Genomic DNA, 18,611 nt, shown 5'->3' with positions numbered 1-18,611 from the left:
TGTAATTCTTGAGAGGATACATTTTTTCTACTTTTTGATTTTATGGATTATTTAAAAGAAGTAGCTCTAATCACAATGTTTTTTGTAATGTTTTCATTTAGTACAGAAGCATTTACTTGTATCTTGCTATTGTACTTAACAGGCAAGCTTGGTATTTAGCCTACAGTATCTTTCCATAATGTATAGAATAATGAAGATTTGCAAGCATTGATTTCCTCCATGTTTTCTCCAGAAAATCTGTGAAGTTCAGAACTTCAAGTTTTTAGCTTTTCGCAGTGGTTTTGCATTGAGGAAAAGATAAAAATTTAGGTCTTTAATGCTGTACCACTGGTATGTTTTCATCTTCACTCCTGAGGTGGTGTTTTACAGACACTCATAATGTAACAACAAAGACAGGACAAAATCATGAGTATTTCTGAAAATGGAAGTTCCAAGGGGGAAGAAGTCGTACAAATTCAGGCATACCTGCTAAGGTCTGGAGATGGGCACGTTCAGCTAATGAAAAAAGGAAGAAAGATACAGCTTCTCTGAATTATCTTGATGCAGTTTCTTGTTGTATGTGATAGGCTATGCTATTAAAAATACATGTTCAAACAATACAAGGAGTAGAGTGAATAACAGGATTTATTGCAGGTTTGTTTTTGTCACCTAGTCGTGTAGTCCTCCATATCGGGTCTTATTTTGCCAGCTACTAAGGCAAGGGTTCTGACACTTATTCTCCCCCAAAATAAACATCTTGGTGTCTGACTTCTGCAGAGATGTGAGAGAATGGATGAAACAAAGGATATATGCAAAGACCAGAGCCCCCCACCTTATAAGTCTGGTCATTTTGCTAGAGGAAAAAAAAGAAAAAGTATTTTTAAGTCATAACGAACTTTTGAGTGCAACGCTAAATTAAAACAAACAAAAACCCAATCACCCAGCCTGTTCAGCTGCCCCAGCCTATACTCTTTGTTAATTACTCTACTCACTAGCAGAAGACAAATAGCTCCTAAAGGTAAACAACTTTTTTTTTTAATTTTCAATTTTACCCTGGCTCACTTGAAATGCAATCAGGTCCTGGGATGAGGATAGCTCTTAAAAAGAGAAAATTTTACCTACTACACAGTAAAAAGTGAGGTAACAGAACATCAGACAATTAGTAGTACTGAGTCAGTCTAACTCACTAAGAAGAGCAGGGTGCAACCAAATAAGGTGAAAGCATTAGAGGGTGAAACAAGTGAGAAGGGGTTAACATGGAATTTTGTACCTATCAGTGTAAACTGTAAATAAGAACTACAGAGGAATGAAAAGAACATCAGTATAGAGGTGTCAGATGACAGGACTTCTCCCTTGGATTCCAACCTTTCTCCTTCTGAAAAAATCCAGTCTGTCTTTTCAGCACATGGCATTTGTGGATTGATGATGTTGAGTGAGAGGAAGGGAAACCAAGCCTGATTCTCTGTGGCAAGAATGTACGTGTGTATCTGGCTTTTGTGTGCTGTCATAAAAGAAGAAATCAAATGTAAACTTGAATGAAAAGACCCTTTTTTAACTTCCATCATGTTACTCTTGTATCATAGAATTTGGATGCCCTGATAGAAACCTGCCTCTGCAGTAGCTCCTTTCTGTTTAGTGATCTGGCTACTTGATTTAGATGTAGAAGACCCAGGTTTAATGCCACTGTAGTCCGAGGGCTCTATTTCAACTTTGCCCTGTGTCTTGCAACAGTGCTTTAGGCACTGGTTTAGAGCATATGCTAGACTGGATTTTCTCTCATTTGCCATAGTCGGTATTAGAGAGTCTATGTATGAACAGATCAGTATGAGCTAGTGGGGACAAAAACTGTTGTCACAAACCCAGGAGTAGGTTTCATCCTTTGAACTAATGGAGTGGTCCCCAAGGGGAGATGTACTCCCTTGAGCTCCCTTCAGTCTGCTCACCCATGTACTGGATAAATGCCCTAATAGTTGCTGGTGGTGGAGGGAAATGAGGACAGTTACTGTGGGGTTGGTAAAGCCACAGTGGTGGCAGCATGACTGATTTTGTGATCAGCTATTATAATTAGCCCTTTGCTATCTGTGAAGATGCCTAAGAGGGAAAGAAAAATGTTTATTCAACAGGATGTGAAAATGCTTTCCTTCTCGGCTTTGGTAGTGACCATGAAATTTCCATCGTGAGTGTGTCCAAATTCATGACCCTTTTTCCTCATGCAACCACTAAACTGGTAACTCCTCTTTGCATAGGTGGAGCTTGTTCTGGACATGACTCTGTTTGGTGGGGGCCTGGGGCAGAAAGGTGCTCTTGTGCTGAATGCTCATAAATGATATAAAGACCAGTGAAAATCAATGCACCCTTGGCAAATTATGATTTGGGAGCTCATTATCTCTGTTTGAAACTCATTTTCCAGCCTACTGATTAAGCTTATAAAAGCACAGTTTTAATATGCCTCCTGCTCTGTTTTTAATTCCCCAGCTGACAGTAAAGAAAATTCTGACCGACTCTCAGGACAATTCATATTCCTCTTTTATCTTGATGGCATATTGATCCTGCCGAACATTCCTTCTGCAAAATAATGAACATGCATCTTAAATCCCATTCATAGAGGTCGTGTAGTGAGCTTGCTTTCTTCCTAGAGGCAGTTTGCTGGTTTTTTATTCTTATAGCAGGTACAATCTAGGAGGAATGGGTCAAGGCTCTTCTGCAGAAAAATCTTTCTGGTCTCTGTCACTCTTTCTCCTTGACTGGTGTTTCCTGACACCTATTGTTTTAAAGTTTTATTTTCACATTAAGTTATAGAAAATCATCCTAGTAACCAAAGCAGTGGCTATGTTTACCTGCAAAATAGCTCCTGGAGAGTGGTCTTAGAAATCTGTGTGTAGCCTGAATAAATGTGAGAAGCTGTGTTTAGTGCACTAGCTCTGACCTTGCTTGCTTTTTTCCTTGAATAAAAGTAGCTCTAAAAACCAAAATCCCGACCCCCGCCCCCCAAAACCAGAAAGCTTCTAGCACAATGTAAGCCAAGGTCTAGAATTGAAAAACCCTCTTTACACCAAAGGAGTGGGGGGAACCCAGTTGGCTTGGGGGACTTCACTGGTGTATTAAAGTACATTAAACTATATCCTACCTTAGGCAGAGACCACTTTCCTCCATGCAGAAGCCCCAGGGTGTGGTTGCACAAGCAGTCTGCAGCAGTGCTTGCTCAGGGAGTCAGCCCTTTGCTTCAGTTCTCTTTGGGCTCTTAGTAAATGTGAGCAGCAGCTGTGACTCTCTGGATGTAATTTTTCACCATTGTGAGCAGGGCCTGAGTTTCTGAAAAGGAAATAAAGGCTTCAGGATTCGTCCCTGGAATAATGGCAAACTCAGGCATATTTCTTTACAATGCAAGCTAAACTACCTGTATTTTTCAAACAAATAATTATTGCCTCACTCACCCTACACTCTGGGGGCTAACAGGCTCCTGATCATATGAATGAGGTAATCTTTCAGCAACTTAACACTAAACTTGAGAACAGGTGAAATAAGGAAACCACTTAGAGGAAAATAACCTCTCTGTGATGGCCCTTTCTCAGAAATACAAGATTTGCTGTTCAGCACCAGCAAGTGTGTAGGGAACCAGCTGAATGGGAGAATCTATCCACTCCTCTAAGTACTTAATGGGACACTTATTTCCCTTTGCTAAAGAAAGGCTGGTGACATCTGCATTTAGTTGAAGAAGCTAATGGCAGAGGGAGACAAGGAAAGGCTATGCTGTAAAGCAAGAGGACCAGATTAATGTTCCTTTCATGTCAAAAACATCCTCCTTTTCTCATCTGAAAACCTGCAAACCTCAGTAGAAGAAAAAAGCTTGAAGTACTGAAAGATTAAGTATAATGTAGTTGTGAAATGAATAGGGACTATGGGTTTGGCTAGGAGTTGGGAATGGATTCAAAAAGGAGTGTGTCTCAGTTATGCATGGGAGTGTGTAATGTTTAGGATTCCTCTAAAGCTAATAAAGTGTATGTATACTTGGAAATGGTGGTCTTAAAAACAAACTTTGCATCTTGTGTTTGGACAGTGTAACTTTCTATGACTGAAGATAAGAAAGTGATTTTTCTTTTTTTTAATATATATTTTTTTAGATTTTGGGGAAAATAAAATTCTCTATGTTATCCAAGAGGAAGTTTAATTCCAGATTTATTTTCACAGCAGATTGCCAGGTCTGTTATGGGTAACATGAAAACTCTTTTTCAAAACACTCCCAGGTGGGCTGAAGCTCATCTGTGATACTAGATGTAGATCTGCCAGTAGGGGTTTAAACATCTAAAACCAATAAAGCAGACAAATTGTGAAAGAAAGGGGAATTTTAAAGGAAGAAATGAGCTGGTTTTAATGCTGTTCTAAAGCACTGGGGGAATATACTTGTTGCCACCATGCAGGCACGTTTCCATAAAGCCAGAGAAGCCGAAGGAGTCTTGTGTGTGTTTTTTAAACCAATTCACAATTTGTTACTACAGCCAATTCTCATTCAAGTTTACCTCTGCTAATACTGAAACATGTTAGTCCTTTGATGTATGTTGTTGTGTGCTAGTATGACTAACAGGGATTTATATATCCCAGTTCTATGGTCTGTACCCAGATGAAACTGATGCCAGGGTTATTCACAATCTGTTCAGGTCATGTTTTTTTTGCCTTTGGTAAAACTCTGCATAAACTGGATTTGGTTTCTGTGCGATGTTTCAGTACAAGTATAATTTCATGATGATTTTTCTCAATTGTGCTCCCTGTTCTGCTAACAGTTTACATTAGAGAAATTTAAATTACAATTCCTTTGGCAAGATAGAAAGTGAACTAGTCGGCTCTGAGGTTGAATACTGTTCAGTTATTTAAAACTGGTGCACACTCTCTCTAGATGCCAATAATGTAAATAGCCATGACAATTTTTTAAGCCACGTGTTTGCGTGAGTATATTTGATTATGACTAGGGAGGAATTTCTCCTGCAGTATTGATTTTTCAATTTTTTGTTTCCTTGTGGCTACAGTACACAATGACTAGGTATAGTAAGAATGATATGAGTTGTTAATCTACATTAGCTGGGTTCTGAATTAAATCTGATCTTTCAGAAAAGAAACCTGAGTAGCAGCGTGAATTGCTTATGCTATGGGCTTGTTGTGGGTTCAATACTGAGAAATGGCTAGAAAAGCAGAAGTGTGGGGCTTTTTAAATGCAGATAAATACAGGTATGAGAAACACAAAACAACTGGAGAAGGGGTGTGGAGTGATTGGAGGGTTCCAAAATTTCATTGGAAAATGAACTGAAAGTACTAGTGTAAGCCTGGTTGGAAAAGAGGCAGGTAAAAGGCAATGTAATAGCTGTATATGGATGATGATAATGTCTAGAGAGGAAATCCATGAGATCCCTCCCAAATATAAGCCTATATATGTCCCAAACATAAGCTGACTTCTGTCAGATTATTTTGTGGGAAAGGTTTGCTCATTTGTGTGTTGTCACCTGAGGTTGTGCTTTTAAGCATCCTTTTTTTCCTGAACTTTTTTTTGAAACATTTGATGTTGAGGTGTATTCTAGACAAGGCATATGGCTAGATAAACTAGTTGTCTAATCACATATGAGACTTCCTCTGTTCCTAAACAATGGAAATGCGCTTTAGCTGAATTGTTCCCTTAGAAGGCCATTTAGGCTGTAGAATTCATCTCACAGACCCTCTGGGAATGACTGTACACCTTCAGAACTCATTCCATAAAAGGCAGAGTCCCTCTTAAGAGAGCGAAGCATTTCACTTTTGAACTGAGCATGGTAATTTCATATGACTTATAAAACTGAAGAATATTTTGTTTTGAAATAGCCTTATTTCTTCTCTGTGCTTAAAAAAAGCTAGCAATCTAGCTGAGTTTCGTGGAATTTCACATTAATGGTGAAGTTCTGATATTGTCTTACATTTGGTAAAAGCAAATCTAAGATATCTCTAGAGCTCTATACAAGAGGATCATAGTGATAAAAGCATAAGAAAAATTATTTTGTTTTCTAGTTAATAACAAATTATAATCTTGCCTATCTTTTTTTAATTATTATTTTATTAAGAGAAGTGCAAATCTGGCAAACTCTGAAGTTATATCATGGGAAAATCAGCAGTAGAATTTGTCTTGCATATGGGCTGGTTAATAATCTTTGGACTTGCCCTTTTATTTGGAATTTGTTCTCTTCTATTGAGTTTTTCTCTCCTCTTGCATCCACTCTGTCTCCTTGCAGGTATTTCGATATCGGCAGCAAATTGTGGGTGAGGGCTTTCCAAACCCTGGAGGGGAGGGGAGGAGAAATAGTTTTGCTTATGCATTGTGTCTTTCTATATAAAAAGAGAAAGCTCTTTAGATGCTAATTGCTAAAAATTGTAATCAGACTATGTCCAAAACTCCTCTAAAATTAGTGTTTAGAATAATCAGATTTTCTGACCTCAAATAATATACAAAACAATGAGGCAGGCAGAGGAATTTGTGGGATGGAGACAGATTTTGAATTTGGAAATGAGCAAGATGTCTTGTAGTCATAATGAGGTACATATGAGGTCTTTATGCAATATATTCATAGCACTGTGGTCTTATATTTGTTCTGGCCAGAATAACTGTTCGAAATCATACTTAAAGCTTGCAAAACTGTTGGATATTATACAGAGTGATTTTTTTTTTTTTTTTTACGCATAAACTGTGTAAGATTAGAGAATCAAATAGTTGGGGGTGCATTCCTTCAAGGATTAATGGTGAAATACTCAGGTTTGTTTTATTTTTCCATGTTAGCAAATTCAGGGATTTAGTTTTATTTTAAATGTAAAGAGCAAATAACATATTACACAGCAGTGGAATTACTGAATTCTCTGTTATTTGCAGAGAACTCAAACCAGAACCTTGGGTTTTATGGGTGCATGCAGCATATCTTTCAGATCACTAATAAGCACAGTGTGATAGCAGTGAAGTGCCTGTTTCTACTAAGTACAGAGATATGTTGATGGATTGTTTTCTATAAATAAGAGCAGTTAATTACTGATAGAATGTGTTTGGGCTCTTTCCCCCTTGCCTATGGAGTTTTAATAGATTGAGGAGGGAACTGCTCTGGTTCCAGGTTGTGAAAACTGTTTGGGCTTCAGAACATTTAGCTAATTGCTCTTTCCCTGAGAAGCATATAGTGAGAGAGGGGTATGTCAGCAGCAATTTTCACAGGGGTACATGATGTGACCTGCTGGGATGAAGGCTGGTCTTGCTGGCTACCGAGGGCTGCGATGCAGCCACCGCGGGCTGTGTTGCCTAACTTTTAACCTGCTTCTGCTCACACATGTGCAGGTGGAAGTGTATTCACCTCAGGCAAGCTGCTCCTACATCTTGTGGGAAGAGCTGGCTCTCCCAAAAGTGCACAGCCACCACTCCTCTGTGCGTAGCTGTTGAGATGGCCAGCTTCTTGAGTGAGTCTCAGGTTATAAGGACCTGTCCTGCAGCCTGGTGCTTTGTCTCCTTTATTTACTGGAAAGCATAGTCTGCAGCAAGAGAAAGATGGGATTTCATTGTGTGCATATCCCTGTGGAGGGAAGAAACTCAGATGTTGCAGAAGCTGTACTTGCTGTCAGCGGAAAAGGAGAGGAAGTGCACACAGTGTCTTAAGATGATTTGACGTTTTTAATAATCTCATCTGAAGCCCAAAAGGCAGGGGATGACTTTTGATGTTACAAGTGTCTTAAATAATAAAATGAAATAAATTGAGATTCCCATTTTGGAAACCTACTGAAGGGTAGACCCTACTTTAAACACTCTTGCTTGTGAAACTGATATTACACTGAGATATTTATTGTGGATTTTTTGTGATGAAGTATCAAACCTGTCTAAGCCCTCAATATGACATAAAGGACTGGAACGTGTCATTGCTGTATATCTCTTGGTTTATCTTTTCAGTAGTTCAAGGCTGCCCTAGTGCAGACTCTATTACATTATTCATATTATAAAGTTGGATTTAGTTTTTGAGTCCTTACCAGCCAAAACAGCACTAATATTAAAGGATATAAGCCTAAATAAAGACAAGAAGTTTGCAGAGGTAAAGGGCCCTTTGGTGCCTGACAACTTCAAAGTATAACTCTTATAGACTGGATCTTTTCTAGAGCAAAACTCCTGCTGGGAACAGCAAAATCTCTGGCTGCCTGAGTAGTGGGTCAGCACTGGACTCTCCTTACTGGGTCTGGAGTGGCCAGGTGAGGTCTGCCATTTCCTGGTGCAGAGCCCAATATTTGTGTGTGCAGGGGCTACCCCCTTTCAGCACTGGGAGGAAGGTGAAACGGATCTTCCTCAGCTCTGCTGAAGCTGTGCACATCACTGCTGGGTGACAAAGCTGCTGCTCTGCCGTGTGTGGAGGTGACTGGCAGGGGGTGGCTCAGGAAATGGCAGAGAAACAACCCGCTGCCTCTGGAGAAACTGAGAGCAGGCAGGGGACACACAGACCCATGAGCCCTCCAGGGTTCTTCTAGGAGCTCCTTCACCAAGGCCTGTGCCTCTGCAGGATGCTTCAGTGTTAAAAGTCAGTGCCCTGACATGGTAGGACCATGAGGAGAGTAGGAGTCAGTGCATTGTGTTGCTGATGGTTCTTCAAGGCTGCTCTTTCGCAGGTTACCATGAACATGCACAGTGTGCTCTGCAGCACTTTGATGTCTAAGAGGAGCTGACCAAAGTAAAGGCATGGCAGAGGCAGGGCTTTTCTGTTCTAAAAACCCACCCTAAGCCCCAACAAATCCATGCACCTCAGAGCTTCCTCTATCGTGCCAAAGCCTATAGACTACTGTTTTCTGGCCAAAGGTGTAACAAAAGCTTCCAGACGTAGATGGTTGCGATAGAAACTGAAGGGAGGGGACGAAAGGAGGCAGGAGGAAGAGAAAACTGATGCAACAAAAGGGAGTTAAACACACCTCCCTCCCACTCTCTCCAAATCCCAGAGACAGAGGAGCCGATATTATGAAGCAGGTTTGGTTTCTAGCAGCTTGATCTTTACTTTTGTGTGCACTTGGCTTTGGGTGCATTGATGTACTGTTGGTAATTATCATTCTGTTGACACCTGTATTCATGATGACACCCCTATATCACATTTTCATCACAGCGTGAAATGTCGCTCTTTTTGCTTTTGTTTTGTTTAGTACTATGAATTTAGCCCAGAATTGAAAAAAATGGACACTTCTCACAACACACAATGGGACATTGATAACCTCGCAGCTTAGTTACTGATCCTATCTCAGTGCTCCCATCTCTCTCCTTCCTCCCACCCCTCTTTTTAAGCAGACAAGGTTTTCCCTCAACAAGCTGATGACAGAATAATTTCTCCAGGTTGATTGTTTGCCCCACATGGTCCTCTGGAGATCTTCATACAAGTGGAGAGAAGCAGATCAAAAGGCTGCAAAAAAAAAGAGGCAGAGGATTGAAAAAAGACACCATAAAGATCCTGCTCAGGTTTCAGCCTGATGATGAACAGACTTGTAAAGTATTCTGAGACCTGTCAAATTTTCCCATCTAAAATCCAGACCTATTTTAAAAAGAATTTTCATAATGAGTGTCTCTTTTTTTTTTTGTCTTCCCCCATCCACAGGCTCAGGGTTTTTCTGAAAAAGTTCTGCGGGGCAGAGGCGTCGAACACTTGATCACATGCAGGAGCACAGGATAGATGGAGTACAGCTGACTCGACAGCTACAGGGGATTTGGGTAAGTGCCCACCATGGCAGTCAACTAGAACTTACTAAAATATTGGTAAATGTAAAATTATTTGTTACTTTTTAAAGACAATTCTTACTTTATCAGCTGCTAGACAAATTTTACCTCACTGGGAAATCTCAGTGGGAGCTTGTTGGGGAAGAAGTATGCAGGGAATGGCTAATGAAAACATGAAGGCAAATTAGCATCCAACTGTGAAAAAGAGATGATTTTATTTTTTTTTTCCACAGTTTAGCTTTTACTTAAAGTTACCCACACCAGACTCACGCTATTAATGTGAGGGGAGGAAGGTTACAAAACCCTTGCAGTTCTGAGGCTATCAATGTATGTCAGACTCACTCATGTTGCTTTCAGGAGGGAAACAATTGCTTGAAGGAGGCAATGTTATCCAACTTGTGGTGTCAAGTCAGCCTGTTCCCACAATCATTGCATTGATGGAGGAAAATTTTGATAAGTGAGACTTCTTATCTGTCTCCACTGCAAGCAAATGACATGGGTTCACTGATTGGAAATGACATTGTCTCTGGTCACAAAGGTGACCAGACATGATAATTGCACCATCTTTGTTTATTTTTAAGGTAATAATAATGACAATATATTCTTGAATGAAGATAGTGGGGATTTGAAATCAAGTCTCCAGTTAATCTGATGAACTGATACAGTTCAAATTGACATAGCTACTATAATTGCTTTGGGTACTGTGAAGGGAAACTTTATCATGGTCTAAGAGCAGGAGGAGATAGGAGTGTTGGCCCTGCTTGCATGCTCTTGATCAAAGAATGCTTTTATCAATGCATGACATTCTGTTTTCTTTCAGCTAGGTCTTGAGCAGTACCCCTCAGGCTTGAAAGAGGTTGGCCTGAAAATTACTTCAAACTGCATTTGAAGTCCAAAATGGCTATGAGAGGGACTTGAAACATGGTCAAAGAAATATCCATAAGTTAATCTTTTCTAATTCACAGTAGAAATAGTTTTTCTTTTTAAAATATGAATCTAGGAACAGTCTAAGTGCTCTTTGATTTCACAACATTTATGAAATCTGTGATATTACATACTTTCCTAGACCAGGACATTAGCAGCATTATTTACTGCAAATTTGTTTAACTGTTAAAGATTAGATAAGGCTGTACTGTACTGCAGCAGTGTTTTACAACTTTGCTGCTTAATCTCTGTTCTTAAAAGTGAGGAAATTGAAGTCATGATGGTGGTGTAAACTGTTGCTGCTTTTTGTCAGGGAAGTCTTATTTTACGGGTAACTTTTCAAGCTGCAAACAGATGGCTGCAGTGTAATCTACTTGCTAGTGACATCAAGCATTATTTACTGAAGATTTATATTTATACTGCTCTCTTCAAAAGCGTAAAAAGAGTAATTAAGTAGAATGATACTCATTTAGATTTTTATCTGCCCATGTGACTGCAGGGCTCTGGGGGCCGGCAATAGGATTAAGAGTGTCTCATCACTAGATCAGTGTGTTTGAATCCAGACCATGGTTAGAGGCAACTGAAGGCCATTAGTTTGTGATGACTCTTCAGTGGCCTATATCAAATGATTTGATGATGTCTCTAAATTTGCTAGCTGATGGAACCCCCATAATGATCAATGGTCTGAGAAGAAAACCTGTAGACTGAATGTGCATGTGTTGAGAATGTGTTTCAGCCTAGGAACAACCTCTTAGTTCCAGGATTTAGGGACAGTCCTTGTACACCCCCTGTACAGGGGACTCAATGTGACTGTTGCTTTTGTGTTTCAGTTCAAGATGATCCCGAACTTGCTTTAGCCTCTCAGTGATTTTCAAGTTGCAATGTCTCTGCCAAAAGTGAAAGAAGAACACAATGTAAAATAGTTGCAATAAAGCAAAATTGGCCTATTTTTTTTTTTTCTCAGTATTGGATTAATCAGCCAATGCCTTAAAAACACTGTAGTAGTGTTCATTACAGATACTTCTGTATTTAATAGCCAGTCTGTGAGTGGAGCATGGCTGGTGGTTACCTGATGGTCCTTGTTTTGTAATCGGGCGGTTTTAATGTTAATTATAGAATTTTTTTTCTTATTTATAGTATATCGTAGCCGAAGGTGAGAGGTGGAAAATCCAAAATGATTTTTTTATGTTAGTTTTATGATGCGAGTCAGATATGTAGTGACTTTAATAGGAAATCTCTCTGTTTTCAGTAGGTTTATATTCTTGGCATTTCATATTGAATCCACTCAAGTTGCGGTAAAGAATCTAACTTCTAACACAAAAGATTAAAGAAATGCAGAGCTAAGAGCAAAAAATTCAAATTACATGGATTTTAATAATTAAAAGGCGGTCTTGCTTTGTCAAGATCTTCCAGATTTGGGCTAAAATGATCTTTTCAGATCATTGCAATAGTCTCCAAATCTTATACTGAATTTCCTTTCTTTTTTCTCTGGTCTCTTGCTGATGTTAAAGTTTTTCTGATGCAGTAGACAATATGAAGAGTGTGAAGGTGAGAGGAGAATTGGTCCAAAATTCTTTAATTCAGGTCCGAAGCTTTGACCATAAATCACTTCCTTCAGACCCATTTTCCTCTCAAATCTGCTCTCACGGACAATGTTCTGCACTTCATATCTTTGTGAATATCCTGTGGGATACAGTGGATAATTCATGCAGATTGGAAGAACAGAACAGAAATCCGTCTTTCCTGTGAGGCTCAGGAGATGTGATTTTGTGCATTTTTGTATCTGGAATTTTAAGCTGATTTGTGTGTTCACATTTTATTGAGGCATCTGTGAACCATGGAATCGGAAATGTCATTTTAAACTTAAAATTTTTAGCTTGCCTATCAGATATGTATTTAGGTACTTCCACTGTATAATATGATGGGCATGATTTGGAAAACACTAACGTTTCCTTAGGTTGTTAAAGTAAACATCTGTAAAAGTTTTGGCAATATTTTCTGTGAAATGCAGGAAGAAAGATCTAAACATCATATTGAAGTCATATTTGTGGGACAGCAAAGCAAGTATTCTGGCAATATTTAAAGTAAAAACCAGCTGTTCCATCACTAAGCATAACTACAGTAAATATAATATGGAATGGGGTGGGGATAAGGTAATGCATTTGAAGAATATTAGTATTTCACTAGTGGATGTACAAAAAGCTAGAATAACTCGCTTTTAGCACAGAGTAGCAGGTAAACCGTTTACTCCATGACTTTAGCAGTCTTAAGTGAATAAGTTTAAATAGATCTAGTAAGTCAAGATGTCTGGCTTGTTCAATAAATTAGTTGTTCATTTTTTTTTATTCTTTAATAACTGTATTTCCCTAATAGTCTATCTCCTTGGAAGAAGGTATTATCCTAATTTGTATAAATCTCTTGGAAGTATTTAATATAGTCATATTCTTCATTTGACCACTATTTCTCTTCCTACCTTATAAACATACAGTTAACTTAGTTTCTTTTCAGACCAGACTAAAAAATCTCAGTGTATCCAAGGATTTGTTGTAACAATGAAGACAGACATGTATACCTATACCAAAGTGCAACATTTAAAAGATTATTATGAATGTTTTGAAGTGTTAAAATTTAGATTTTTTTTTTTTTTTTTACAGCTTATTGGTGGTGTGGTTCACCTAATAAATTTCCCCAGTCTTTAGGCAGGCAAAAAACCCAATTTCAGCTGGATTTTTGCCTATCCAAGGCTGTGAGATAAAGCTCCAGGTGGACCTATGCTAGTGTGTATCTCCTTAAGTACACCTTTTGCTGATTTTATAGGTTGAAGAGCACTGCATGGCTGTAAGGCTTCTGTTATTCACCCAACATACACATTTAATTTTCACTACCAGTAATAAGATTCAAAAAAAAAAGACTGAGATGTGTCCTTGGGAATCAGATCTAGGGTTTTAACCTTTTGGTGTTCAGCAGGGTTTAAAATGGTTATTTCATTTCAGTTCGTAAGCAAGCTATGGATTGCTTCTATATAAATATTTTATGGTCTTGAATTTCAGTTGCCCCCGTAGTGTGCTGGTCAAAATTTGAAGTCTTTCAGATCAAAGTCTAGTGATTTTGATGTGGCTTCCTTTTGTGGAAAACTAATGTCTCTTTCTCAGTCCCTTTGGCTTTTTCATCCTGTGAAAGATGTTACTGTAAACCAGAATTTGTTAAACTTTAGAACCAAAGCAAAACCTTTATGTATGGTTTTTAAAAAACTGTGCAAAAACTTGTTTCCCAGTCTCATTTTCCTTGGACACTGTAGGCACATGCTTGATTCACAAAACTTCTTGATGTTTGAGACTTTGCATATGATTTAGTCTTCATCAGGCAAAGCTCCCATTTGGTTCTGGTGGAAGTTTTACTAAGGAGGGACTCCAAGCTTTGACCCAAAATTTAATTACAAAGCTGATTTAGTATGGCGTTAAACCAGGACTCTTGTTTTTAAATATCAAGAATTGAGTGGAAATATATGACTAGCAAATAAACATGGGTCATTCTAATACCAAATGATTGATGCTGAAAGCAACTCTGTGCCTGGCTATATCTGTGCTTTTAATGCGTGGTCTTTTTGAGTAGTCCACAACTGCTCTTTGTGTTCTGAATAACTACAAGAGACAGAGAGATAATAGGTTACCTATTTAAAACAAAGTATTTTCCCATGTTATGGGGGAAAAAAATCAGCTGTTTTTGTACATTCTAGGGTGTACTGGTATCTGTTCTTAGTTTTATTTTTTCCTCATATAAGTTATATTATTACATTTGTTGTATTTCTGTGCCGTGTGCACTCAAATACTGTAAATTTGGGAACATACAGTCCGTTCACAGGTTTAACTGTCATCAGCTTTAGTCCTCTGTTTAGGAAACTTCTGACCTTCAAGAGATATGTGTGCCCCTGTGTGCATGTATTTGTCGTGTATATACATGTGTGTGTATGTCTGCATAGGTACATTTTTTCAGCTTTGCAGGTTTTGCTTGGTGTCAGAAATGGGATGGCACTATGGAGTTTGAAATCAGAGAAATCTGTAAGAAAAGAAATACTGTCTTTCAAAGTCTCAGCACCAAACATTATCCACAAGCAGAGGGAAATTTTATAGTTGAAATCTCAGGTGCCCTTTTTTTCTGTAACAATCTTTTTGAAAAAAAAGGGAATTATCAGTGTTTTGTAGGCTCATCTTCAAAACAGATACTGTAAAGACCCAAGTCCTATTTTATCTGTATTGGAAGAGTCAAGGAGATAAAGTGGAAGGCAATAGTGAATACTGGATAATTCCTTACAATGGGATGTACAAGTTAAAAGAGAAACTTCCGCTGAAGAACTTGAGGTAGAGAGGTATTCTTCTGTTTTTGTTCACGGGGTTACTTTTAAATGATGACAAATGATCTATTACCTGTCTAGAAGCAAAGCGGTTTTGGAGAACCTGACAGCGATACAGTTAACACTTCATAACTATTCACAACTTGAGTGCAGATGCAAAAGCAAGTGTGTCAGTAAGGTGAATGTAAACTAAAAAGACAAGGAACTATTTTGTCACGAGATGACTGAGAAGTACTCATTGAACTACATAATGATAACTCGAAAATATTTTTATGAGTAAAGTTGTAACGTTTCTATTCCATTACTTGTAGAGACCTAATGTACAATGCTAGAGAGCATTTAGGCAGTTACTAGATATGTATGAAAACACATAGTAGTGTTCCACCAGCTTTATTACGTGCTTATCACATCTGTAATTTTCTTTTAGAAGTTTTCATTATTACTATTAACTGGTTTTTTGAAAGACCTGTGCAGTCAGAAGGCAGAAAGATCACCATACTATTTTGCAGAACTGCCGCACCCTGTGAATGAAAAATAGAGGACAAGGAGTAGATTATAGAACATTCTCATAAAATACAGGATGAATATTTGAAATAAGTAATATGCTCAGAACTGTCTCACAAATGAATTTCAGTAAAAATGTAGGGCTGATTAGTGAATGCTGCTCACAATGGAAAATTTTTGAAGATCTTTGTAGAGGGGGTGGGTGAAGTAGAGAAATGAATGTCAGGTGATAAGAGAGGAAATAAGAGGGAATCTAGATAGGTCAAACCACTATTTCTCCATGAAACTAAATTCCTAAATTGACTTCAAAATGGTTTTTGCTTAAATCATAAACATCTTTACTTTGAAATTTTGTGTGGCTTTTCTGATGTGGTGAAGTTTATGAAAGCAGGGATAAGGGCTTTGTAAATTGCTATCAATTAAATTGAGGACTGCATATTGCAACTCTTATGTCTGTACTCTTCAGTGGTAGGCAGTGCAGAACAGTAAGTCCTGCAGTTGTGACTCAGTGCTGAATATGTAGATAACTGGTTCAGCAGAGATTCATAACCTGGCTATTTCAGCATTCTGGAAGTTTACTCTAATTTTATTACATTGAAACCTGGGTATGTTGGGCTGTTTTTTCCTTTGAATTAATTGTTTTAGAAATAAATCTATGTGAACCATGGTTTCTGAAATTATTTAACCAACCATGTTTGGTAGGTCTTTAAATCCCTGACTGTCTCTTTGTCTATACCTGGCCGTTAAGGCTCTTTTGTTCTAGTAATGCTTGAAATAGTTGTCATGTGAACTTCTTTTCATGTTAATGGAAGTCCTGCACATGGATATTTACCTCCACCCACAAGTCAAGGGAAAGAACGGTTCCCTTGCTAAATAGAAAATACCAGACCTTGTTTGGGAGGGATCCCTAGGTGGATGGGTGGTGGCAGAAATATTTGGAAGTAAAATTATTTAAGTGACTATGACAGGATTTTTTGAGGTGATTTGGGCATTTCAGTGAGACAGAATTACACTGTGAATATCATAAACAAAAGATGGGAACACATGCAAACATTAAGATCCTTGAAGGTGCTCAACAGAGAAAACCGGAGATGAGGTCTGAAAAACACAGAAGAGAACTCTTGGTACCTCGTATGGGTTTGTCAGTTAAGATTTTCATAGATAGAAAGGATCACATTTCCCTTGCAGTATGTGTTGGCATCTTTGGAATCATGAAAGTCTTTCTTAACAGCCAAGTATTTTTTCTACTAGACCAAAGAAGCATTTTTTTGGAAAGTACCAAGAGCTGTATTCCTTGAAAAAGGCTTAAATAATTGTATAATAAGTTGAAGAAAAACGGCCAATATCTTCCACATGAATTGGTTGACTCTTGGATGATAAATCACCCTATTTCTGACACTCGCATATTGCCTTCCTTTTTTTGTACATGGAATTTTCATTTCGTATTCATGTACAGGCAATAAGATTATGATGCTCCTGTTACTATTTTGATAAAACTTTTATGCTTCTTTGATTGGATGAAATGTTCAGCAGTATCAGTACAGTACAAATCTTTTGGTTAGGACGCCTTATATTTTTGGGAGACTGAAGTTTTAGAAGTTTCTGTTGAGAAATAAATTGCCAGAGGTCTTTGCGAACAGGCTGGAAAAGCAGGAACGGCTGTCTTGATTCTTGCTTGGGTGGGCAGATAGGTGAGGTTAACCCCTCAGGGTGCTTCCTACCCCTGCAATTCTCTCAAGAAATGGAAGATAATGCATGTTCCTAACTTATTTAACTGAAATCAGCAGTAGCCAGCTCAGCCAGTGCTGTGGATCTGCATGTTGATCCAAATGCAGATGAGTCAATAGCCAGAAAGCAAGTAGGACATTATTGGTAGTGTTAAAATCTGACTTGTTCTGAATACAGCTGAAGAACTAATGCTATAAATACTTAATGTCTTAATTCAGCTTTGCTCTGTAGCAATCATCTCTCCTTCCTCTGAAACACAGCAGAAGTTAAGTTTAATAATTAAAATTTTAGAATTTATTGTAAGTTCTGCTTTTCATTGAAAATAATAACTACAGCTTTGTCAGTGTCATCTTTCATTAAATTATTTTCAAATAGTTTTTTTGGTAGCAAAAAGTACCATGGCAGTTAGAAAACTGAAGTCAGATTTAGATCTTGGTAAATTGCCCTTGATTTATACCATTGTAATGGGCATCAGAAACCAGCTCATATACAACAGAACAGTAGTAGCCACTTTATTGATGTAACTGTTGTATAAGCAGAGGTAAGGCTCCAGTACACTGGATAAATGCCAATTTACTAAAGCAAAATATGTTTATTTCAAAATAAAGTATGAATTTTCATAGTAAACAAACAAGCAAAACACCGCCTACTTCTCCGTCTGAGAGTAACAAAGAGGGTGAGGAGATCATGAAAATACAGAAATTTTGTAGCAACCTAGTTAGTAATTCTGTTTTCTTTCTTATGTTTTCACAGTTCTCCATCAGCAAGTGCAAGTGCAGTCAACCTCCACAGGAATCTAATGGAAAAGGAGTAGGGGGTCAAAGAGTTGCTTTCATCTAGAGTTTGTATCCACCTGAGAATAAAAGGAGGTTTCATTGTTGCTATAGGTTGCACTTTGAGGAAGTTGTGCAGAACTTGCTAGTAAAACTGATTTTCGATATGATAACAAAAGTTATACTTGATTTACCAAACATGCATGCTTAGCAGGAAGCTGATGTTTACAATTCTCCATTTTTATTCCATATACTTCCAAGGAAGAATTTACATAGGAGTGAATGTCCAGACATTTGGACATTCCTTTGACTTTTTAGAACAGTGTTTTATGATAGTTGGTTTGTTTGCTGACAAAGAGTATTTGGGAGTGTCTTCTATGGGTCTGTCTTTTAACACAAGGTTTGTGTACTTTAAATCCCAGGTTTGTGTACTCTGTGAGCCTGGTTTGAAAACTAGTGGAAGCCTTTCTATTAATTTGAGCAGACTTTATCTCAGACTACTGTGTAGCCACTTAAGAGCGAGGATTTGTCTCAAATGTTCTGTGTGCTGTTTCCAGTTCTTCTCAGCGATGCATGACAGCCACTTGCCATGCCAGATATGGCTGCGTTTAGTTGTGCTGCATCTATG

The sequence above is a fragment of the Leptosomus discolor genome, chromosome 1 (assembly GCF_034619465.1).
Source record: "Leptosomus discolor isolate bLepDis1 chromosome 1, bLepDis1.hap2, whole genome shotgun sequence".
NCBI classification, from domain to species: Eukaryota; Metazoa; Chordata; class Aves; order Leptosomiformes; family Leptosomidae; genus Leptosomus; species Leptosomus discolor.
Note: the sequence above shows the minus strand (reverse complement) of the source record.